The following is a 25,702-nucleotide window of genomic DNA, read 5'->3' as shown; positions in this document are numbered from 1 at the left end:
AGCATAAATTACAACTAATATAAGGCAATGAGCAGCAAACAAGAAAAATAAATCAGTAGTAAAACTGGCTTAAAAGAATAATACAAAGTGAAATTTAGTAGCACTATGCCTGGCAAACAGCAGCAGCTAATGCAAAAACTTATATCTAAACATGACATAGCTCAAGCAGAAAAAATATTACACTAAAAATCGCCATGTCTAATACCTATGTCACATCTTAACACTAGAGTGATGCATCACGAGAACTTACACTAGCAGATAAGTTACCAAATCGTAAAGAAATTATTTATGCAATTCCTGTGAAGGGAAATGTCTATTTATGTGCCCTCGTTTTCTTGGAAGTAGATCATAAATTTCTTATTGACTGGATCTGTAGGCATAAAATAACTATATTAGTACAATTATTAAATTTTATTTTAACCAATGCTGCAGTGCAGCTAGAAACTAGATATTAAAGAAAATGAGCAAATATGTAGAAAGGACGGCATGAAACATCATTCATTAGCCATATGGCATTTCATAAGGCAGTAAAAATTCTCTCAATTCTCGAGAAAGACGCTTGTCATAATCAGGTGTGCAGATGTAAGTATCTTTCAAAGTAATTAGCGTGTCATATTTGCGGTGCTTGCTACAAAGGAATGTCAATAGCGAGGATAATGGCCTCCCCTTTTTTTTTTTTAACCTAATGGCTTTCTTTTGTCAGACGACTATCTCTCAGCTGGGCGCTCAAAACGCATTGCGTCAAGGTCACTTACCTTTCTTACCGAAATATTTACGACAGCAGTTTCCGCTACAGTGACAGTCTCATATAAAAAATTTTACAGGTCGAAAATTTGCGTTACAAATGTGTAGAAACAAAATCCTATAAATATAACAGTGACCAAAAAATTGTCGCCGGCATTGTGATACATTCACGCATTTACACACATTTCATAACCCTTAAAGTGCGATTCTTGGTTTCCAACAACCTTTTTCACAAACCAGAGTCCCTAACCACTACTCATTATTCCTTACTTTATTCGTCGACACTTCTACAATATTTCATCATAACAGATACGTAGCATAATCAAATAACTCATATAGCATCAGCTTACTGATCATAAACATACCGCAACAGCATAATACACATAGTCATCGTAATATCATCATAACACCTCAGTCAACTCTCAAAATCGTCGTAGCTTCCTCCAATAATTTCAAAACCTAAAAAAAATTCTCTGCTCATGTCAAAAGTGTCATCTGCCTCAAACGTACTTTAAAAATCATGATCCCATACCAAATACATCATTCAAAGCTCTCATAATATCACAATGGGTCCGAAAAAATATGAACAGTCCACAAAGTGCAGACAAAATACAATTTCATAAGTGTGAAATTATCCAACTGTGTAATTGCATAAACATGTGTCACTGACGTAGTAAAAAAGACATGTTTGTCTCTCTCAGTTAAATGATCAGATAGCTGTGTAATTTATGCGTTAGAGAAATATGGTACCGATGTGTAAAGTTGTATAAGCAAATACCACATTAGCTAGGGCTCCTTGTGCTTGCCAAACACATGGTACACAAAGTAGGCGTGTACCCCCCTGAGGATAAATGTAATTGTATCCTCAGGTGTTAAAAATTACAGCAATGGAATGAAATGTATCACGGAAAACTATCTTTGTAATTCAAAAATCTTTAAAAATAAATGTTTTAAGTATAAGATTAATCACTCAAATACGTGTACTCTAGCACTAAACTGTGCGTCTTGTCGCAACATAATCTCTGTGGAAGTGTCGTAGTTATTGTCCTCCGAAAGCTAAGTTCTGCAGAAGTCAATGTACTTACCTCATGATAAACAAAAGTGAAATGCTTTGCGTATGGATATCGTAGTTATTACGCTTATTGGCGTGATGAAGAAAGTACTGTACAGTAACGTATTGTTGTGCCACGAAAAAGGCTGTCTCATTCTGCTATACCACAAAAGTTACTACTAAAACATGTTTTACTTTCCAGAATAAAGCAGAAAACAGTGCAGATATAAAACAGAAACACTGCAAAAGCAACATTGTACATTGTCACTCATTAGTAGCGTCGTGATAAAATCGTGTAGCTGTCACATAAACTAACCACTGTGTCGACTGGTATATCACAGAAAGTACTTTAAATCCAGAATGTATTTTCAAGTAAACCAAAATGTTGCATTTAAATCTCATTAGCAGTACCAGTATGTGTCCTAAGTATGTAAGCCTGATAGTTGTTACGTAATTGAGCAACTAACAAGCAAGAATGTACAAATACAACACTGTGTCGTCTGTTCACTATAACAATGCATTCGTAATTTCTGTTTAAAAATGTTCCCTAGGTTCTAGACTAACTTCGAACATTGTTGCATGTTAACAGTTTCTTAAGTCTGACAAAGCATACTAGTAATGTAAAGTGAAAAATTTTATAGCAAAGACTAAGTTAAAAAACAGATTATCTTTAAATAAACGGTTTTACATGTGAAGTGTGGTGCTATCCTTTACTATTCATAGTACTCACAGTTTGATTTGAATGCAATTATCATGTTGTATACATCGGTAAGGAATACTAAAATTTTTCTCAAGGTTAGCGTCTATGTTATTTATCTCTGAGCCAGCCGGCGCACGCGGCTGCCTGCGGTGCGAGTCATTGTCTGTTCCTTTGTTGGCGCGCATCGTTATTGGGATTAGGAGACCTAGCTTCTACAAATTCACGTTGTCGAAAGTGCCCTGCTCTGTTTGAATCCCGCCAGTTCTGGTGAAATTCAGGTCTATCGTTGTGATTATCTCGTCTGTCGTCATGTCGGTAGATTTCATAATTTCTTTCTTGTCGGTCATGTGGTGGAGAATTTCTTCCTGAATCGTAACTGCGCGCTGAACTGTTGCGTCTGAAGTTATTCTGTCTCCCTTGATAATAATTGTTTTGGTTCCCATTTTGTCTGTTTCTAAGGTAATCTATGTCATATTCATTACTATGGAAATGCGATCTTTCTCTGTAACTATTATTACTCTGCCAGTGGTTGTCATAAGGGTGGTGTCTGTTTTGGTCACGATATGTGTTGTGAGAATAGCCTTGTCATGTCCAGTTATTATTTTTTCATCGCGGAATTGTGACAGATGTGACCTGTAATTGTTGTACTCCTGTTTTCGCGTTCCGCGATTGCCAGTGTCAATTTCCAGTTCTTGTAACAGTCCCTGAAAAGCTTCAATGTCGTCTTTGCAACGTCCCGCTAAAATAATATGTCGTAAATGTTCAGGCAATTTGATTAAGCAAATGCGGATGAGTTCTGAGGGGCTGTATGGGTTTGAAACATACTGATTCTTATGCAACATGTCTTCAAAATATTTGACAAGACTGGAAAATTCAGATTGTTCAAAGTGTTTCATCATCATGATGCTATGTTTTACTCGGTCTTGTGTAGCTTGAGACCAATATGCTGAGAGGAAGGCATGGTAAAATTCTCCTTCACTGTGACAATCGTGAATGACCGATCGCATTCTTACAGCTGGTTCATTCTCTAAATAACCACACATAAATTCTAGTCTGTGTTCTAACGACCAGTTGGGAGGAAAACAATGAGAGAATTGATGGAGCCATGCTTGTGGATGAATGTCGTTGCCAGAATTCTTAAATGTTTTGAATTTACGTGTAGTAAATAGTTATAGTTAAAGTCATCATGTCGGCGAGTCGCATATCGGTCATTGTTATGTCGTTTCGGCGGTTCCATTTCAAAATTCGGTGCACCTTGCCAATTTCTTTCATAATTTCCGAAATTTCATAATTTCCGAAATGCGCTGTGTTATTATTTTGTGGCTGTTCTATGTCCCTCTTCCCGTATTGGGGCGCGAGTGTCCTCTGAAATACGTAGTTCTTGTATTACCTGTGTCAGCTGATCTTGTACTTCGCGGATTTCTCTTTGGTGTTGCGTATTAATTTGCTTCTGATTTTGTTTGAACTCCCTAATTTGTTCGCACTCTTCTGTGTCATTAAAGACTACCGGTTTTGTGTCATTCAGATTATCATCTACCTTCGTAGATAAATTATTTAGCTGATCCGAAAGTTCAACTACTTTCTCTGATAATGAACTAATTTCCTCCATGTGTCTTTCTGAACCAATTTTCAGAGTATCTACTGTGTCCTTTAAGTTTTCCTGAGTTTTTGCAAGTTGCATAACCGAATCGGTAGATGCAACTGAGTCAATTTTAGCTTGCAGGGTCTCATGATTTTCATGAACAAAAGTTTGCAGTTCTTTTATGGCTGCTTCGTGATTCTGTAATGCATTTTCATGACGCGAAAAAATAGGTTGGAAATGCTCACAAATTTGTGTTTTTACGTCATTACAGACTTTTTGACATTTCGATTCTATTTTATGTAACTCAGTAGTTAAATCTTCACGTGTTTGTTCAAGTGTGGTGTGAAGATTTTGTTCCATTGTGTCTAACTTTTTAAGATTTTGTTCCACTGTGTCAAATATTTTAAGATTTTGTTCCACTGTGTCTGACTGTTGCTGTGTTTGTCTCTGGTGTTGTTCCAATGTGTCTCACTTTTGAAGCCTTTGTCCCATTTGTCTCTGATTTTGTTCCATTTGGTGCATTAATTGCAATAATAATGTATTAGTGTCTGGAATCTGTTTCTCTATGCTTTTTGGCAGTGCATTTTCACCGGCAACATTCACATTTTGACAAGCAGAAAATGTGTCTTGACTCATTTGAGAAAACGGTGAGAACCCAAAACCTGAATCTACAGTATTTGCGAGATTGTTTCCTGTCATTTCGGATTCCTGAGGCGAGCTGTTGCCGACCGATCGATCGATAATGCTTCCCTGTTCACTAATTGTTTCACTGTGTACACCATTATTTGCAACCCGTTCCATTTCCCTATGCGCAATTACCAAATTACTATGTTGAACATTAGTTAATTCATTACACGGTGGCGCTAACACACTGCTTTCGTCTTCACTGTCATTTCTCAGTTTACTTTGGAGCCTAGTATTACGTTTTTCACACGCCATAATTGTCACAATATTTCACACGATAACACAGAAAAGCGCAATTTGAAGAGCAAAATAAAATAACATAGCAATGGAAATAATGTCTACTTAATTGCAAGTGCAGCTGCGAAATACTTGGTGCAAATCTACATGCATGCCACAACTGTTTTACTGTACAACAATGAAAAACTACAACTACAATGGAAATTCTCTCTATAATTACGCGCTAGCAATAAACAAAAGCTACACTAACTACACAAACTACAAGAAAAAATCAGAAGATTCCAGTGAGGTATCCTGGCAGGGTCGCCATATGAAACGTCCCCTTTGAAAAATTTATACATGACTGTGCTTAAACTGACACACAATATTTTCAGCGCAACGCAATCTGACTTTCAATAATCCCTACAAAAGAGTGGCCCTGACTAACATTAAACTATACCTTTCACAAATCACTTACCTCACAAAAATCTTCGCTACTCAAGCTACTGCAATACAGCGAGCGCCACTACTGCCAGCTAAATAAAAGATTCAAACTACTGAAGGCACTAACTACTGATAGGCATAGTTAGCAAATGAAAGATTTTGATAGAGAACAAACAATGTATTTACCTTAATAGTGTTGAAAAATCATAATATACATAGCAGTTCATTATATCCAGTATTACAAATTTCAAAACTCCGCCATCTCTCTCCCCACATCCACCACTGCTGGCGGCTCACCTCCAACTGCGCAACGCGTACGCGCTGTTCACAGCCAGCTGCCTAACACTACAATGGCGAGTATTACAACAATGCAAAGCAGCCACAGACTGTACACAGCACAGCCAGTGATTTTCATACAGAGGTGGCGTTACCAATAAAAAAATCTAAACAGCCTACTTACAATATGATCATACTGAACTAGACTGGAGGAGTTAGTTCCAGATTTTTTAGTTCCGGCTGCACCTCCAGTGAACAGACACCAACCAACCTGCTGCTTGATCCAAGTCAGACGCAGAGTAGATTCTGTTAAATTATGCCGGCCGGTGTGGCCGAGCGGTTCTAGGCACTATAGTCTGGAACCGCGCGACCGCTACGGTCGCAGGTTCGAATCCTGCCTCGGGCACGAATGTTTGTGATGTCCTTAGGTTAGTTAGGTTTAAGTAGTTCCAAGTTGTAGGGGACTGATGACCTCAGATGTTAAGTCCTATAGTGCTCAGAGCCATTTGAACCATTTTGTTAAATCATATGCCTCGTCTACTAGTTCTGCTCTACCAAGACCCATTCTCTTCCTTTTTTTTGTACCGTTGAGGTCTTCACTGTCACACAGGAGGCTCGCATATGGTTCTGTCACCCAGGCCAGGTGGGTGCTTTTCCAGCATTTACACGATCAGGCCCTGGCTTATACTGATAAAGCAGAGTTGTTCAATACATACAAAAGTCATTTGGACTGGACTGCGGGGGAGCAAGTGACCTCAGAGTACCTTTGTAGATTTTAAAGAAAGCTTATGACAGTCCACCCGAAGTCTCTCCTCCAAATTCTGAAAGAACTTGGTCTGAGCCGCAAAACGATTGCAGCGCTGAAGTCAGATTCAGGGAAAGTATTTGAGAACAGTGAATTTTATCCACAGTGGATGCTGTTGAAGTTCCTGACTGTTCCTTTATAGGGTGTAGAAAAATTTCCGCTACCAGTCACATTAAAATATTACTTATTCGTCACACGACCGGTTTCGGCCTTTTGGCCATTCTCAGATGTTTGTACATTCATGTACATGTTTATATTGCTGGAGATCACTGTATAAATATAAAGAAAATTATTTCTGGCGATTAAACAGAAACAAGTGGAACAACTGAAAGTGGCAAGGCATCATTTGTCGAAAATATATCTGTACTTACATCATTATTATAATTACTCTGTGGTGACAGTTTTTCCACTTCATCGCACATTTGTTATCATTTTCACGTCCATGATTCAGTTTCATAAAATTTAGCTGCATGTTTCACTACTTAAACGTACACTTGTGACATACACTGTGTTTACATATTAACATGAAGGCTATGGTCAAAGAACTTAGACGTAGAAGGTGTAAGGATGTTGCTGATACAAAAACATGTAGGTTATGGTCAAAGAACATAAACATAGGAAGTGCAAGCATATTGCATACATAGACCTTAAAAAGCTATTATAAATTGCGAAGTTTTTTCATCCACATTTTTTGTAAGAGAACTTATATCTAGGAAGTACAGTGATGTTATTTATATGAAATTACAAAAAAAGCTAATACAAATCCCCCCCCCCCAAAAAAAACCATGGACCTTGCCGCTGGTGGGGAGGCTTGCGTGCCTCAGCAATACAGATAGCCGTACCGTAAGTGCAACCACAACGGAGGGGTATCTGTTGAGAGGTCAGACAAACGTGTGGTTCCTGAAGAAGGGCAGCAGCCTTTTCAGTAGTTCCAGATGCAACAGTCTGGATGATTGACTGATCTGGCCTTGTAACACTAACCAAAATGGCCTTGCTGTGCTGGTACTGCGAACGGCTGAAAGCAAGGGGAAACAACAGCCGTAATTTTTCCCAAAGGCATGCAGCTTTACTGTATGGTTAAATGATGATGGCGTCCTCTAGGGTAAAATATTCTGGAGGAAAAATAGTCCCCCATTCGGATCAACGGGCGGGGACTACTCATGAGGACGTCGTTATCAGGAGAAAGAAAACTGGCGTTCTACGGATCGGAGAGTGGAATGTCAGATCCCTTAATCGGGCAGGTAGGTTAGAAAATTTAGAAATGGAAATGGATAGGTTAAAGTTGGATATAATGGGAATTAGTGAAGTTCACTCGCAGGAGGAACAAGACTTTTGGTCAGGTGAATATAGGGTTATAAATACAAAATCAAATAGGGGTAATGCAGGAGTAGGTTCAATACTGAATAAAAAATAGGAGTGCGCGTAAGCTACTACAAGCAGCATAGTGAATGTATTGTTGTGGCCAAGATAGACGCGAAGCCCACGCCTACTACAGTAGTACAAGTTTATATGCCAACTAGCTTTGCAGATGACGAAGAAATTGAAGAAATGTATGATGAGATGAAAGAAATTGTTCAGGTAGTGAAGGGAGACAAAAATTTAATAGTCATGGGTGACTGGAATTCGAGAGTATGAAAAGGGAGAGAAGGCAACATAGTAGGTGAATATGGATTGGGGGGATAAGAAATGAAAGACGAAGCCGTCTGGTAGAATTTTTCACAGAGCATAACTTAATCATAGCTAACACTTGGTTCAAGAATCATAAAAGAAGATTGTATACATGGAAGAAACCCGGAGATACTAAAAGGTGTCAGATAGATTATATAATGGTAAGACAGAGATTTAGGAACCAGATTTTAAATTGTAAGACATTTCCAGGGGCAGATGTGGACTCTGACCACAATCTGTTGGTTATGAACTGTAGATTAAACCTGAAGAAGTTGCAAAAATGTGGGAATTTAAGGCGATGGGACCTGGATAAACTGAAAGAACCAGAGGTTGTACAGAGTTTCAGGGAGAGCATAAGGGAACAATTGACAGGAATGGGGGAAAGAAATACAATATAAGAAGAATAGGTAGCTCTGAGGGATGAAGTAGTGAAGGCTGCAGAGGATCAAGTAGGTAAAAAGGAGAGAGCTAGTAGAAATCCTTGGGTAATAGAGGAAATATTGAATTTAATTGATGAAAGGAGAAAATATAAAAATGCAGTAAATGAAGCAGGCAAAAAGGGATACAAACGTCTCAAAAATGAGATCGACAGGAAGTGCAAAAATGGCTAAGCAGGCATGGCTCGAGGACAAATGTAAGGATGTAGAAGCTGATCTCACTAGGGGTAAGATAGATACTGCCTACAGAAAAATTAAAAAGACCTTTGGAGAAAAGAGAACCACTTGTGTGAATATCAAGAGCTCAGATGGAAACCCAGTTCTAAGCAAACAAGGGAAAGCAGAAAGGTGGAAGGAGTTCAAAATGGCTCTGAGCACTATGGGACTCAACTTCTGAGGTCATTAGTCCCCTAGAACTTAGAACTAGTTAAACCTAACTAACCTAAGTACATCACAAACATCCGTGCCCGAGGCAGGATTCGAACCTGCGACCGTAGCGGTCTTGCGGTTCCAGACTGCAGCGCCTTTAACCGCACGGCCACTTCGGCCGGCGGTGGAAGGAGTATGTAGAGGGTCTATACAAGGGCGATGTACTTGAGGACAATATTATGGAAATGGAAGAGGGTGTAGATGAAGATGAAATGGGAGATACGATACTGCGTGAAGACTTTGACAGAGCATAAAGACGTGAGCCGAAAGAAGGCCCCGGGAGTAGACAACATTTCATTAGAACTACTGACGGCCTTGGGAGTGCCAGTCCTGACAAAACTCTAACATCTGGTGAGCAAGATGTATGAGACAGGAGAAATACCCTCAGACTTCAAGAAGAATATAATAATTCCAATCCCAAAGAAAGCGGTGTTGACTGATGTGAAAATTACCGAACTATCAGTTTAATAAGTCACAGCTGCAAAATACTAACACAAATTCTTTACAGACGAATGGAAAAACTGATAGAAGCCGACCTCGGCGAAGATCAGTTTGGATTCCGTAGAAATATTGGAACACGTGAGGCAATACTGACCCTACGACTTATCCTAGAAGAAAGATTAAGGAAAGGCAAACCTACATTTCTAGCATTTGTAGACTTAGAGAAAGTTTTTGACAATGTTGACTGGAATACTCCCTTTCAAATTCTAAAGGTGGCAGGGGTAAAATACAGGGAGCGAAAGGCTATTTACAATTTGTACAGAAACCAGATGGCAGTTATAAGAGTCGAGGGGAATGAAAGGGAAGCAGTGGTTCGGAAGGGAGTGAGACAGGGTTGTAGCCTCTCCCTGATGTTATTCAATCTGTATGTTGAGCAAGCAATAAAGGAAACAAAAGAAAAATTTGGACTAGATATTAAAATCCAAGGAGAAGAAATAAAAACTTTGAGGTTCGCCGATGACATTGTAATTCTGTCAGAGTCAGCGAAGGACTTGGAAGAGCAGTTGAACGGAATGGACAGTGTCTTGAAAGGAGGATATAAGATGAACATCAACAAAAGCAAGACGAGGATAATGGAATGTAGTCGGATTAAGTCGGGTGATGCTGAGGGAATTAGATCAGGAAATGCGACAGTTAAAGTAGTAAAGGAGTTTTGCTATTTGTGGAGCAAACTGATGATTGTCGAAGTAGAGAGGATATAAAATGTATACTGGCAATGGCAAGGAAACCGTTTCTGAAGAAGAGAAATTTGTTAACATCGAGTATAGATTTAAGTGTCAGGAAGTAGTTTCTGAAAGTATTTGTATGGAGTGTAGCCATGTATGGAAGTGAAACACGGACGATAAATAGCTTGGACAGGAAGAGAATAGAAGCTTTCGAAATGTGGTGCTACAGAAGAATGCTGAAGATTAGATGGGTAGATCACATAACTAATGAGGAAGTATTGAATAGAATTGGGGAGAAGAGGAGTTTGTGGCACAACTTGACGAGAAGAAGGGACCTGTTGGTAGGACATGTTCTGGGGCATCAAGGGATCACAAATTTAGCATTGGAGGGCAACTTGGAGGGTAAAAATCATAGAGGGAGACCAATAGATGAATACACTAAGCAGATTCAGAAGGATATAGGTTGCAGTAGGTACTGGGAGATGAATAAGCTTGCACAGGATAGAGTAGCATGGAGAGCTGCATCAAACCAGTCTCAGGACTGAAGACCACCACCACAACAACAACAACATTACAAATTAAAAAATGGCAGCTCGAACTGTTTTGAGCCACACTGTTGTCAGAGAACTTAGATCTAGGAAGTACATTGAAAATTTGAAAGCTATTATAAATTCCATGTGTATAACATCATTGTTCTTCCTACATATGAGAAAATTTTATTTTCGTAACATATTACTACCAGATGTTGCCTGCTAGTGATAAACAACATAAATGAGTTGTAGGTTACTCTTCCGCTACCATGCGTCTACTATTTCCTAAGCGGGTGGCAAAATGGAAGGTTAGTAGGTAATAACAGAAAACGTACTGTAGCAACAGGGACCTACAACGGAAGACAGTAAAGTTTGAAGTAGTCTCGAGTAGGTTTTTATTCAGCAATACATATCAAGTGACTGTAAGTGGCGAGGGGATACATCATAATTGCGATGATTATTATAATTATCGATAGATCTTTAGATAGGTTAAACTATATACACTTTTTGTTGCATAAATCCACAGTTACTAGATCGTCAAGGATGTAGAAAAAATCTGAAGCAGTCTTCATGTAAGAGGTAATACCGAAACTTGACACAAACATGTAAATGTAAATACACTGAGGCTCATAAGAAAAGTATTACAAAAAAGAAAGCAGTTTTATTTACATTGATACCATTACTGCACTGAAGGAATACGGAAGTCATTTTTACGTAAAATTTTACATTATTAACAGTAATTTATATACATCACTTAGTTCTTCTAAGAAATTTTGTCATTGGAATAAAAGTCCTGGCCACCAATAAAATCTTTAATGTCCTCTTAAACAGAACTTTATCTATAGCTGCAGATTTTAAAGTCGCTGGTAAATTACTGAAAATCTCATGTTCCTGAATAATGGACACATTTCTCAATCAAAGCTTGTAACTTTAAAACTTTATGAAGACAATTCTTATGTCTAGCATTTATGATGTTGGTTTGAAAAAGACATATATCCTCTGCGACAAATTTAATCAAGCAATAAGAGTTCTTGAGTTCACACCACAAGTAATTCATGTTATCCGCTTTTGCACTCGGAAATATTTAGTTTGACTTAGTGAGTTACGAAAAATAGTGTATGACATTAACGATTGAAAATAAGCGAAGTATGCTGTTTTTTTTATTTTTTTTTATTTTTTTTTATATATATATATATATCGTGTACGTCAGACAATGTACACAATGAAGGTTGTTCCGTCGCAAGACATCACTCAGCCGCTGCAGTTTGGAAAGCAACATGAACAGGGTTGTGGCTGTGGCAGCGCAGTTCCATATGGGCACTGTCAGCGAGAGCGCTGTGACGCCAGCGATCGTGCAAGTCGGTGTGTGGGGGCAGCTGGACACATCGGACCGGGCCGCGAGTACGACCGAGCACATAATATGAGAGGGATTCTTGGAGTATCACCGAGCAGCCGATCAGAAGAGATGTGGCTGGATGCCTGATCAGTCGTGCTCCAGTCAGAGGCTGATAAGAAAAGTGTGCTGTCCTAACAGTGGAAATAAGGCAGTGCCGGCGCTGTTTGCTATAGGACGCTCTGTTCCTGGCAGACCCTGGAAAGCACGAACTGGGACAGCAACTTGAGCGGTGTGATTGTGGTGTCATACAACACTTCCCTCATTTCTGTTGCAAGTAGTTCTTAACTCTCTCCCTAAGTCCCGTATTATGCTCATAGGGAAGAGCAGGGACCTTAGGTTCTTAGCCTATGCAAGGATTATTTTTTTGCGTGGCTGTTAAGCATTCTCGACATATTGTCACTTGAAACAGCTATAAATATACTTTATAAATAATAAGAATTTTCGTATTATGATTACAGACCAATGTTTTTGAACTGGATTACGCATAATTCTGAGTACTTGTAATTATTTTGGCCATTTGTCGAGTAGTACTCATTGAACCACCGGGTAGAGTGGTAATGGAATGTCTTTTATGGCAATAGTACCCCACCTTCAGGCCATGAGTGGCCTACCGGGACCATCCGACCGCCGTGTCATCCTCAGTGGAGGATGCGGATAGGAGGGGCGTGGGGTCAGCAAACCGCTCTCCCGGTCGTAAGATGGCATTCTTGACCGAAGCCGCTACTATTCGGTCGAGTAGCTCCTCAATTGGCATCACAAGGCTGAGTGCACCCCGAAAAATGACAACAGCGCATGGCGGCCTGGATGGTGACCCACCCAAGTGCCGAACACGCCCGACAGCGCTTAACTTCGGTGATCTCACGGGAACCGGTGTATCCATTGCATCAAGGCCGTTGCCGATTTTATGGCTATAGTGAATTTTATAATTGACCTGACATAGTGCTGACTGAACTTTTAATATTTTATGTTAATATTTCTGTTTCATACCACATCAGAAGTGATGCCCTCTAGCGGTAAGAGTTTACGTTATGGCTCCATTAGTGGTGCCTCGGCACTGTAACTGCAGTCAGCTACTGGTTAGATGTACTCTTTGTACACGACAACACGTGCTTTGCTTCACCTTTGTATGGACATTATTCAACGCCCTTGTCAGCGCTTGTAATGATTTTAAATGACACGTATTTATGCTCTTCAAAAATGTGTACAGTTAATTTAATTTGAACTTCATATTTTTTATTTATTTTTATTTACACCTCAAGTTCCGTAGGACCAAATTGAGGAGCAAATCTCCAAGGTCATGGAACGTGTCAGTACATCAAATTACAACATAAAAGTAAGAACAGATAAAAATAAACGTTGGTGAAACTGAAAAAAGTCAGTCCATAAGTTTCAGTAAACGTTATAAGTAATACAATAAGAATCAGCTTAATTTTTCAAGGAACTGCTCGACAGAATAAAAGGAGTGATCCACGAGGAAACTCCTCAGTTTCCATTTGAAAGAGCGTGGATTACTGCTAACATTTTTGAATTCGAGTGGCAGCTTATTGAAAATGGATGCAGCAGTACACTGGACACCTTTTTGCGCTAGAGTTAAGGAAGTCCGATGCAAATGCAGGTTTGATTTCTGCCGAGTATTAACCGAGTAAAAGCTGCTTTTTCTTGGGAATAAACTATTATTGGTAACAAGAAACGACAATAAGGAAAATACATATTGAGAGGCCAATGTCAAAATACCCAGACTTGTGAACAGAGATCGAGAAGAGGTTCGTGAACTCACACCACTTATTGCCCCAACCGCCCGTTTCTGAGGCAAAAATATCCTTGTAGAATGAGAAGAGTTACACCACAATATAATACCATATGACATAAGCGAATGAAAATAAGCAAAGTAGACTAATTTTCGTGTCGAAGTATCACTCACTTGCCGGCCGGAGCGGCCGTGCGGTTCTAGGCGCTACAGTCTGGACCAGAGCGACCGCTACGGTCGCAGGTTCGAATCCTGCCCCGGGCATGGATGTGTGTGATGTCCTTAGGTTAGTTAGGTTTAATTAGTTCTAAGTTCTAGGCGACTGATGACCTCAGAAGTTAAGTCGCATAGTGCTCAGAGCCATCACTCACTTCTGATACCGTTCGGATAGTGAAAATGGCAGTATTAAGTCTTTGAACAAGATCCTGAACGTGGGCTTTCCACGACAGCTTACTATCTATCAAAACACCTAGAAATCTGAACTGTTCAGTTTCACTAATCATATGCCCGTTCTGCGAAATTAAAACGTCAGGTTTTGTTGAATTGTGTGCTAGAAACCGTAAGAACTGAGTCTTACTGTGATCTAACGTTAGTTTATTTTCTACAAGCCATGAACTGAGGTCATGTACTGCACTATTTGAAACCGAGCCAATGTTGCGCACAACATCCTTTACTACCAAGCTAGTGTCATCAGCAAACAGAAATATTTTAGAGTTACCCATAATACTAGAGGGCATGTCATTTATATAAATAAGGAACAGGACTGGTCCCAACACTGATCCCTGGGGCACCCCCCACTTGACAGTACCCCACTCAGATCCCACATCACAGCCGTTATCAACATTGTGAATAATGATCTTTTGCTGCCTGTTGCTAAAGTAAGAGGTGAACCAATTGTGAGCTACTCCCTGTATTCCATAATGGTCCAACTTCTAAAGCAATATTTTGTGATCAACACAATCAAATGCCTAAGTTAAATCAAAAAAATACGCCAAGCGTTCGAAACTTTTTGTTTAGCCCATCCAGTACCTCACAGAGAAAAGAGAATATAGCATTTTCAGTTGTTAAACGACTTCTAAAGCCGAACTGTACATTTGGTAGCAAATCGTATGATATAAAATGATCAATTATCCTTACATACATAGCCTTTTAAATAACTTTTACAAACACTGATGGCATAGAAATAGGTCTAAAATTATCTACATTATCCCTTTCTCCGTTTTTATAAAGCGGCTTTACTACTGAGTACTTTAATCGCTCAGGAAACTGACCATTCCTAAAGGAAAATTAAGGAATATGGCTAAATACAGGGCTAACATGTGCAAGGTAGTGTCATCAGCAAACAGGAATATTTTAGAGTTACCCATAATGTAATCTCATTTTTTTTATTACGCTGTAATGTATGATATCATTATTTGCAATGTCTTTATTATTTTCCACCAAGTCATCTGATGATTGGCTATACATGAATCGTATCATTAGCACAATGAAGGGTTCAGTTCCATCTAGATCAGTATTATTCGTGCACCTGATCAGCATTTTTAAATTCACTTTCATCGATATGTTACTGTATCCTACCATTTTTGGTACCTTCCACATAGTGTTGTTCTAATTACTGCTCTGGTCCATTTTGCTATGAGTTAGTTATAAACCTTTCCTGTTCTTGTTATTGTGATTGTCATAGCACCGGTGTTGAGCACAGGGCATGAAACTATTTTGGGAAGTTATCAGGAAACGTTCTCTAATTCTGTTATAGTTTTGAATTGTAGCGAAATTCTTTACAGCTTGTTATATTGCTGACTTCTTGTCACTGTGTTATTTGGCAGAGACTTCAGGCACTATTATTCACAACCAACTCTCATGTTTATGCTCTCCCTGCTATAGTAATATTGTATTTGGTGCTCCACCCCATATAAATTTATTATGTTATTTGTTTTTAGTATTATGATAAGTATCTCGGCACCAGTTACGTACTTTTGGATTTTAGTTAATTGTAATGATTCTGTGTATTAAGACACAAAGGAATTACACACATTAGCTAGAAACGCGCATTGATTGAAATCAGTGTGGAAAGTTGAAAATTTATGCCAGACTGGGATTCGAATCCGGATCTCCTGCTTACAAGATACATGCTGTGACCACTAAGCGCCGGCCGGGGTGGCCAAGCGGTTAAAGGCGCTGCAGTCTGGAACCGCGCGACCGCTACGGTCGCAGGTTCGAATCCTGCCTCGGGCATGGATGTGTGTGATGTCCTTAGGTTAGTTAGATTTAAGTAGTTCTAAGTTCTAGGGAACTGATGACCTTAGAAGTTAAGTCCCATGGTGCTCAGAGCCATTTGAACCATTTTTTTGACCACCAAGCGATTTGGATGCAGTGGTAATTGCAACTGCATAAGTAACACCAACACGCCTCCCATCAGATTCAAAATCTCAGCTTATCCACACACACACACACATATATATATATATATATATATATATATATATATATATATATATATATATATATATATATATATATATATATATATATATATGCGTTTTGCATTAAGTGAAAGGCTCTTGGCTCTTATAATTTTTGAAAGATTGGTTCTAATGTAAAATCTCTGCTATGTTAAATAAAAGTTTTAAAATTATGATCACTGAACACTTAAATCAGCGCTACAATTTTCCGTTACGTCACAGAAATACAGATTTGTTTAGACTGTTTAGCAGTTCTGAGACTTACTTCTCTCACTTCAATTTATTGTCAAGTTTTATCCCCAGGACTTTAAAACCGTCTGTTCTGTCTGCGTGTCATCATATTTTAGTAATTTATTGAGAGGAAACCTCTTACGTGTTCTGAACTGCATGGAGAATGTCTCGTTTATCTTCACCAACCTATATAACTTCTTGTCCAGAACCAAAATTTAAAAAAATGTATCACCCAAATATCTTTTAACTACCAGTGGGACATTGACCAGCATGACTGCCTTTCTTGTATCTTTGTTCGTTAAGAAGATATGAACAGCAGCACGTCTTCTTCAAACAGCACCTATGCCTATCTCTTTTAATTCACTAACCCATTTCCGCATCTCAAGACCTGTTCGAAAACGTTTCACAGAGTAACACTCTGATAAAGAAGAACATCGTTAAAAGCAAATCACAAAGTTGACTGACTGTGCAGTACAGGTACCCGTGGTAAGTAACTCATCCACTTGCTGGAGTAAACAAATGGAAACACAAGAAAAATGCAAACTGGATATATAGTCAACTGTCTTCAGTTTGAAGCATGTGCCAGTGCAACGTTCACCAACGAAGCGAAAATAAAAATTCTTTCCATTTATGGAGAAAGTAAGTGAGCAGGAAAGTAATTGCAATAATGTTTTCTCATTTACAATACGAGAATATCTAGTCAGTTGTGTGCAGTAAATGCAGCACTTGATTAAAAAACTACATCATCATCGCTTTTCGTTTGTTGAGGTTGAAGGCAGGCGTAATGCTACTCCGGTGGAGGAATTTTTTATGTGAGCAGTAAGCTGACAAGAACCCACCTTCTTGACTGATGACTCCTCGCCTTGTTGTGACGCGTCAAGAGGCGGGAAGTTTCAACCCATGGCACCGTAATCGCTGTAGAACTTTCGGCTCTGTTGCAATGTATCCACATGTGAGCACACGACAGGTTCAACAAGAGATTACCGTTCCTAAAACCAGTGTACATCGCATTCTAACAAGTTACTAGTGCCATCCCTACCATGTGCACTTCCACCAAGAATTATACTGCAATTACTTCTGGAAGAGTGCAGAGTTCTGTCAGTGGTCACAACAGCAAATCCTCACCAATCAAAATTCCTACGACTCTTGGACGAAGCGCCCCTGAGAAACATAATATTTATGTTCCTTCTCAAACAAAGAACAACAAAATACAAGGAACATCAGCATTAATGGTGGGTTAAAATCTGGTGTGCGATGCTTGGGGATACAGTTGTTGATCCTTATTTCATCGCCGGCCGAAGTGGCCGTGCGGTTAAAGGCGCTGCAGTCTGGAACCGCAAGACCGCTACGGTCGCAGGTTCGAATCCTGCCTCGGGCATGGATATTTGTGATGTCCTTAGGTTAGTTAGGTTTAAGTAGTTCTAAGTTCTAGGGGACTGATGACCTCAGCAGTTGAGTCCCATAGTGCTCAGAGCCATTTGAACCATTTGAACCTTATTTCATCAATGGTAACCTAAACGGCAGGACATACGCCAACGGACTACAGTGCAGGTTCTCACTAATAGTTTGCGTTCACATTCTGAGACTTTTGAATTAAAACCAGCGTAAACAACTGGTTTACTTTCTCAACTATTTTTTCAAACCTTAATTACAAATTATTTTGGCATTCAGATACATTACAAGGTTTCTGTTTCCGCCATTGCAGTAAATTATTCAGTTTACTAACAGCAGTTAAACTATCTGTTTGAGTAGCTACACTGGTTAGTCCATGAATAGTATTTTAATGTGCGTGCATCTCGGTGTGAATGATTACTGTAATTATTACTTTCTAGATTCTTATGTATCCAGCGGTTCAGTATAACAGGCTGATTAGCTACTCCATGACGACATTCCATTTGCCATAGCTGTTGTTGCCGGCCGCTGTGACAGAGTGGTTCTAGGCGCTTCAGACCGGAACCGCGCTGCTGTTACGATCGCAGTTTCGAATCCTGCCTCGGGCATGGTTATTTGTAATGTCCTTAGGTTAGTTAGGTGTAAGTAGTTCTAAGTCTAGGGGACTGATGACCTCAGATGTTAAGTCCCATAGTGTTTGGAGCCATTTTAATAACTGTTTTGTTTCATTCTAATTACCAGTTGTCAGTACGTGTGCATAAAAACAGGGTAATACTATCGCGCATACTAAAATTTAGTTACAGCTTTTCAAAGCATTAGCATCTTTTGTAGGAAATCCCGAAGGCCGCGTTATATATTCGTATCTTCGCAACGAACGAAGTTACAAAAAAGGCAGTTATGCTCGTTAACATCCCATTGATAGCTAAGGAACATTTGCTTGATAGATTTTTTTATTTAACATCTGGGCGGAAAGTTGTATGGGTTGGTCAAGACAAATGGGGCACCATATACAGCGCGTCTTTTCAAAATTTATTGAGTAAGAGTTTGCTAGGGAACTTTTGTTAATGACCACTAATTACGAAAGTTCATGTCACCAGTTTCTAAAAACCAGGCACCAAAGCCGACTCCTTTTTGCGCTTAGCCGAGACGGTGCGTGATCGGCTTTTGTTCTCGTGGCCTAGAGCGGATAGGAATCTTAACGGCGGGTGTCTTTGCGGAGGGTGGGCGGAACGTGCTGGAATAACAAGCGCCTTTCTCCGGACCGGGTCACACACGAAGCTGGGTCATTTGCATTCAATCGCGCGCCAGCCGCGTCACGTGCCTTGCCGGGTTTTTGCGGGATCCAGGGAACTGCGTGCCCTGCTGCGATACCATCTGACCCCGCCCTCCGCTCAGAACACATGTTTACCTCTTGCGGTGGCAGCCGATTCACAACGGCGCAACACGGCCGAACTCTGCCCATTTCTGCAAAGCGGTCCACACTCAACATTCTGCTTGTTTCATGATTTGTTATGCACACTGAAGCGAAGAAAGAAAATTTGTAACAAGGCTGGGATTCGAACTTGCGTTTCCTGCTCACTAGGCAGATGGACTAAACACGATGCCACTCTGGAAGCACACTTCCCTCCTCATCCTACATTCCCATTCACGCCTCAGTTCACTTACTATTCCCCCTAAACTAGAAAACTATTGCAGGGGCTTTCCAACTGTATTGGAACCGCACCTAGGGTTCGAATGCCGGCCTTGATAGAAACTTCCATTCGTCTGAGACTTCAAAAGGTCTCTGGCACCATACAGTTTCATATGTATAGTGACTGATTTTACTGAGCTTATTATCTGCATCTGGCACTGCAAACTAAATAAACATTCTGGAAAAAAGTGGTCACCCCAAGAGACATCACTCCAGTATCGTGCAAGACGCTGTCGAGCTTCGATAATGGGCTCACTTCGGCGAGGAAGATGGTCCACATGTTTCTTCAGGTAAGCCATATCATGCTGACGACACTCATTAACGAATAGATCCCGCAGAGGTGCATTTTGCGGTGACGTTGACTGCTACGTTTTCATGTTCCTAATACTTCCACATATTTCCCAAAGTGATTAAGCAGGACAATCAGAGTGTCTGAGTGACCGTTAAACGAGGAATGTTAGCGTACACACTAGTGGATATGCCTGTTATCATATTTGGAGAGTCCTCAGCATAGTAATCATGAAGATTAGGAATAAAGGGCAACACTTGTTCACTGAAAACCGTAAAGAATAGAAAAAAGATCGAAAATTTCTAAGTTCGCAAAATGCGCTTAAAGAAGGTCAATATCTACAAGAGCACACTCCAAGACTGCCTACCACATATTACCCCAAGACTCCTCTGCTACACCTCTCCAGAGATCGGTATTATAATTTCTTGCACCTTCATCCTCCAATCCGAGGATGAGCTTCTCTGCAGAGGAATGTTAACTAACAAAGTGGCACTTATGAATGAACCAGTTGGCTACATTCCAACATACAGAGTTGTTGTTGTGGTCTTCAGTCCTGAGACTGGTTTAATGCAGCTCTCCATGCTACTCTATCCTGTGCAAGCTTCTTCATCTCCCAGTACCTACTGCGACCTACATCCTTCTGAATCTTTTTAGTGTATTCATCTCTTGGCCTTCCTCTACGACTTTTACCCTCCACGCTACCCTCCAATACTAAATTGGTGACCCATTGATGCCTCGGAATATGCCCTACCAACCGACCCCTTCTTCTAGTCACGTTGCGCCACAAACTCCTCTTCTCCCCAACTCTATTCAATACCTCCTCATTAGTTATGTCATCTACCCATCTAATCTTCAGCATTCTTCTGTAGCACCAGATTTCGAAAGTTTCTATTCTCTTCTTGTGCAAAGTATTTATCGTCCATGTTTCACTTCCATACATGACTACACTCCATGCAAATACTTTCAGAAAGGACTTCCTGACACTTAAACCCTGTACTCGATGTTAACAAATTTCTCTTCTTCAGAAACGCTTTCCTTGCCCTTGCCAGTCTACATTTTATATCCTCTCTTCTTCGACCATTATCAGTTATTTTCCTTCCCAAATAGCAAAACTCCGTTACTACTTTAAGTGTCTCATTTCCTAATCTAATACCCTCAGCGTCAGCCGATTTAATTCGCCTACCTTCCATTATCCTCGCTTTGCTTTTATTGTTGTTCATCTTATATCCTCCTTTCAAGACACTGTCAAATTTCGTTCAACTGCTCTTCCAAGTTCTTTGTTGTCTCTGACAGAATTACAATGTCATCGGTGAACCTCAAAGTTTTTATTTCTTCTCCATGGAATTTAATACCTACTCGGAATTTTTCTTTTGTTTCCTTCACTGCTTGCTCAATATACATATTGAATAACACCGGGGATAGGCTACAACCCTGTCTCACTCCCTTCCCAACCACTGCTTCCCTTTCGTGCCCCTCCACTCTTATAACTGCCATCTGGTTTCTGTACAAATTGTAAATAGCCTTTCGCTCCCTGTATTTTACCCCTGCCACCATTAGAATTTGAAAGAGAGTATTCCAGTCAACATTGTCAAAAGCTTTCTCTAAGTCAACAAATGCTAGAAACGTGGGTTTGCCTTTCCTTAATCTTTCTTCTAAGATAAGTCGTAAGGTCAGTATTGCCTCCCGTGTTCCAACATTTCTACGGAATCTAAACTGATCTTCCCCGAGGTCGGCTTCTACCAGTTTTTCCATTCGTCTGTAAAGAATTAGCGTTAGTATTTTGCAGCTGTGACTTATTAAACTGATAGTTCGGTAATTTGCACATCTATCAACACCTGCTTTCTTTGGGATTGGAATTATTATATTCTTCTTGAAGTCTGAGGGTACTTCGCCTGACTCATACATCTTGCTCACAAGATGGTAGAGTTTTGTCAGGACTGGCTCTCCCAACGCCGTCAGTAGTTCTAATGGAATGTTGTCTACTCCCGGAGCCTTGTTTCGACTTAAGTCTTTCAGTGCTCTGTCAAACTCTTCACGCAGTATCGTATCTCCCATTTGATCTTCATCTATATCCTCTTCCATTTCCATAATATTGTCCTCAAGTACATTGCCGTTGTACAGACCCTCTATATACTCATTCCACCTTTCTGCTTTCCTTTCTTTGCTTAGAACTGGGTTTCCATCTGAGCTCTTGATGCCGGCCGCGGCGGTCTAGCGGTTCTAGGCGCTCAGTCCGGAACCGCGCGACTACTACGCTCGCAGGTTCGAATCCTGCCTCGGGCATGGATGTGTGTGATGTCCTTAGGTAAGTTAGGTTTAAGTAGTTCTAAGTTCTAGGGGACTGCTGACCACAGATGTTAAGTCCCATAGTGCTCAGAGCCAGACAGCCAGCTCTTGATATTCATACAAGTCGTTCTCTTTTCTCCAAAGGTCTCTTTAATTTTTCTGTAGGCAGTATCTATCTTACCCCTAGTGAGATAAGCCTCTACATCTTTACATTTGTCCTCTAGCCGTCCCTGCTCAGCCATTTTGCACTTCCTGTCGATCTCATTTTTGAGACGTTTGTATTCCTTTTTGCCTGCTTCATTTCTGCATTTTTATATTTTCTCCTTTCATCAATTACATTCAATATTTCTTCTGTTACCCAAGGATTTTTACTAGCCCTCGTCTTTTTACTTACTTGATCCTCTGCTGCCTTCACTACTTCATCCCTCTGAGCTACCCATTCTTCTTCTACTTTATTTCTTTCCCCCATTTCTGTACAGCCTCTGGTTTAGTCAGTTTATCCAGGTCCCATCTCCTTAAATTCTCACCTTTTTGCAGTTTCTTCAGGTTTAATCTACAGTTCATAACCAATAGATTGTGGTCAGAGTCCACATCTGAGCCTGGAAATGTCTTACAATTTAAAACCTGGTTCCTAAATCTCTGTCTTACCATTAATAATCTATCTGATACCTTCTAGTATCTCCAGTATTCCTAAATCTCTGTCTTACCATTGTATAATCTATCTGATACCTTCTAGTATCTGCAGGATTCTTCCATGTATACAACCTTCTTTTATGATTCTTGAACCAAGTGTTAGCTTTGATGAAGTTATGCTCTGTACAAAATTCTATCAGGCGGCTTCCTCTTTCATTTCTTACCCCCAATCCATATTCACCTACTATGTTTCCTTCTATCCCTTTTCCTACTCTCGAATTCCAGTAGCCCATGACTAGTAAATTTTCGTCTCCCTTCACTACCTGAATAATTTCTTTTATCTCATCATACATTTCATCAATTTCATCATCATCTGCAGAGCAAGTTGGCATATAAACTTGTACTACTGTAGTAGGCATGGGCTTCGTGTCTATTTTGGCCACAATAATGCGTTCACTATACAGAGAGACGACTACTGAAATGTTTTCCCGAGCTCGGTGCCGACCAGCGCCTTCCGCCCCCACCAAACAAAAAACAAACCGTAGCCCAATGTGGCGACTGCTTCTCAGGCAATGTGAAATGATACTATCTCAGTGAAAACATTTTGAGCCAGCATTCCAGGATCGCACCCTTTTAATGAAAGATTGTTTTTGTTCGTTTTGTAAATAAAAACGCCTTTTTCTTGCTATAGTTTATTTTATTTGTTCCATATACGCTTCACCTTTTTCTTCAAGGCACCTTAAGTGGAATCTATAACTATATAGTTATGTTTTGATATGCGATATTTGTAGATTATAAAACAGTTCACGTCTTATTTTTACATAAGTAAGTGGTTAACTAAACTAAACTCCGCCGGAACAGGCACTGGAAGGCCCAACGCTACCGACCGGCCGTCGTGCCATCCTCAGCCCACAGGCGTCACTGGATGCGGATTCTGAGGGGCATGTGATCAGCACTCCGCTCTCCCCGTCGTATGTCAGTTTACGAGACCGGAGCCCCAACTTCTCAATCAAATAACTCCTCAGTTTGCCTCACAAGGGCTGAGTGCACCCCGCTTGCCAACAGCGCTTGGCAGACCGGGTGGTCACCCATCGAAGTGCTAGCCCAGCCCGACAGTGCTTAACATCGGTGATCTGACGGGAACCGGTGTTATTACTGCGGCAAGGGCGTTGGCACGTAAGTATGTGATTCCTTACAATTATTCGTGTTTTTCGTTGGTATCCGCGTCTCCTCGAATCTGGTCACATGCCGGAGGTCGCTTTATAACTTCGTTTACGAAATATAAACACATTTCCACGTTACGAACTTTTTTCTTCAAAATTTTCATGTTCTTTGAACTAATTACTGTGGTGTACTATTATTCTTCTGTCACTAGTTGTAGATATTTTACCGAAAACTGTGATCTAAACTTAACTACTGTGTGTTGACTTTGTATCTCATCCTACTTAGTTTTTTTGTGTACATGTTACCAATCTAACAAAGTATATGCAGTAAAGTAACATCTGTTCATTTCTGTTTTTCTCTCTCTCTCTCTCTCTCTCTGTCTGTGTGTGTGTGTGGGGGGGGGGGGGGGGGGGTTAGTCAGGACGAGTTGTAGAAAGTTGAATGTGAACGTTATAGCTGTCAGAGGGTGGTAGAAGGCTTTGGTGTTCAGTTGGTTTGTGTTTTGGTTTAAATATTTTGTGGTGGTCTTCACGGAAGAAAGGTGTCTGGTGGTATTATTGTGATAATAATCGTCTGTTGGAGGGCTACGTTACTGTTTTATCTATTTATGTAAATAGTGAGTTGTTCGTTGTGTATGCTTGATCATGTAACAGGGTTTTCTTTTCGGCTTTGGTTTTTCGTATGTAGTAATTTTCTTGCAGGACTAGAAGGTGTTTTATAGTTTATTCTAACTATTTTTTGTGTTTCTATGGATGGAGGGCTTCCTCTGAAAATCACTGTGTGGCCCAGCCAAAATTCAAGCATTGTCATACTCTAAAGCCCTTGACAGCCCCTCAACCCCAGTCGCTGCTCCGTCGTATATTCAGGGTGATCCGCTGACAGCGTTTACGGGCTTCAATCTAAAAGGAATTGGAAGCAACAGAAAGTGAAACTGCAGATGGACCATATAACCACTCATCCATTTCCGATAATCAGTTTAATACCAGAAGGACGATTCGAACGGTTTCCAAATCTGCATATCAACACGAAGATATGAATTAAAAATGAGAGGAGGCAGCTCAGTATGAGGCTGATCCCTCTCAACGTTTACAAGCTACGTTAGTCAATGAAAACAGTTACAGCGTTCCAAAAACCAGTGTGTTTCTCCAGTAAACCTTGATAATAATGAGGATGAAATTTATCCGCAGTTGCAAATACCAAGAACCATCAGCTGTACAAGAGAATGACGACGGTAGAAATTTGTGCCGATTTCCCGTTTTATACGAGACGGATGTCTGTCATCTCCTCATGTTACACAACTGGTAACGCTCTTGTCCTTGTCCTACCTTTGCATTTCCATTTATGAAGATGGAAATAAATCCGAAACACTCCATACGTAGTTTGTGATCAGTTAAGTCATTCTTAAAATGCTATATGGTTTTTTATACGAACTAGCCAGCTTAACTACAGATCTACGCATATTAACTGAAATGTGTAGTTCAATGATAACGTGCGAGGTATAGCTTGGATTATTGACAAGAGGCAAAAATCCACAAGACGTGATTTTACTTTCCGTTTTTGCTTCAAGCGTGGGTCTCACTCTGCAGATGCTTAGATCTTGGAATAGAAGCAAGCTTACACTATGCGGTAGAAATCAGTATGGGAAAAAGGCAAGAAAACAGGTTGCCTTTAAAGGAGTGA

The 25,702-nt window shown here is 40.2% G+C and overlaps 1 pseudogene; it reads right to left on the bottom strand.

Annotated features, from left to right (window-relative positions):
- Positions 1–23,914: 23,914 nt before the first annotated feature.
- LOC126203033 (5S ribosomal RNA) lies at positions 23,915–24,032 on the bottom strand (annotated as a pseudogene).
- Positions 24,033–25,702: the final 1,670 nt, after the last annotated feature.

The sequence above is a fragment of the Schistocerca nitens genome, chromosome 1 (genome assembly GCF_023898315.1).
Source record: "Schistocerca nitens isolate TAMUIC-IGC-003100 chromosome 1, iqSchNite1.1, whole genome shotgun sequence".
Classification (NCBI taxonomy): Eukaryota; Metazoa; Arthropoda; class Insecta; order Orthoptera; family Acrididae; genus Schistocerca; species Schistocerca nitens.
Note: the sequence above shows the minus strand (reverse complement) of the source record. Positions and strands in the feature narration are given on the sequence as shown.